The sequence below is a fragment of the Littorina saxatilis genome, linkage group LG6 (assembly GCF_037325665.1).
Source record: "Littorina saxatilis isolate snail1 linkage group LG6, US_GU_Lsax_2.0, whole genome shotgun sequence".
Taxonomy (NCBI): Eukaryota; Metazoa; Mollusca; class Gastropoda; order Littorinimorpha; family Littorinidae; genus Littorina; species Littorina saxatilis.
This window is the reverse complement of record NC_090250.1, coordinates 50,806,205-50,806,986: the sequence shown is the minus strand read 5'-3', so window position 1 is coordinate 50,806,986 and position 782 is coordinate 50,806,205.

Genomic DNA, 782 nt, shown 5'->3' with positions numbered 1-782 from the left:
AGAGAGAGAGAGAGAGAGAGAGAGAGACACACACACACACACACACACACACACACACTCACACACACACACATACGCGCCCAGGCAGGCACGCACGCGCATGCGCACGCACACGTGCACGCGCGCGTACACACACCAAAGGAAATTTAGGCAATACACACGTCCTCCTCCGCCTCATACCAAAAATATCCCTGCAAATGTACAAACCGGTCATCATAACACCCCCCCCCCCCCCCCCGTTTCACGCCCTTCCCACCACCACCACCACCCCCCTGCTGCTTTTCACTGCACAACAAAAGCTTCTCTCAGAAAATAGACAACGCTTGATGAGCGTGGAGTGTTGTGTAGCTCGTAGAACCAGTCCCTGGCAGACGTGTTCACCACGCTGTGACGCGGACATCGTTAAAGCCTAGGTCCCACTGTGACGAATTTTGACAGCGAACTACAACGATTTGGGATTCGTGGAGAAAATCGCCGAGGTCGTTGTGGTTCGTTTTGCTTCGACCGATTGTTTGCATTCGTTCGTCACAGGCAAACATCGTTGTGGCATAATCGTAGTAACTCGTTGTGGTTCGCCAAAATATTCGTGATAGTGGGACCTAGGTTTTACAGTTCTTTAAACATTCCTCGCTTACTTCTTCTTCGTCTACGTTCATGGGCGGAAACTCCCACGTAGGTAGGCTACACTCGTGATTTTTGCACGATTGGGTTTTACGTGCATGTTTAAATTACAACGCCATTCAGGCAGCCATACGCCGCTCAGTTGGGGTGATGCATACTTT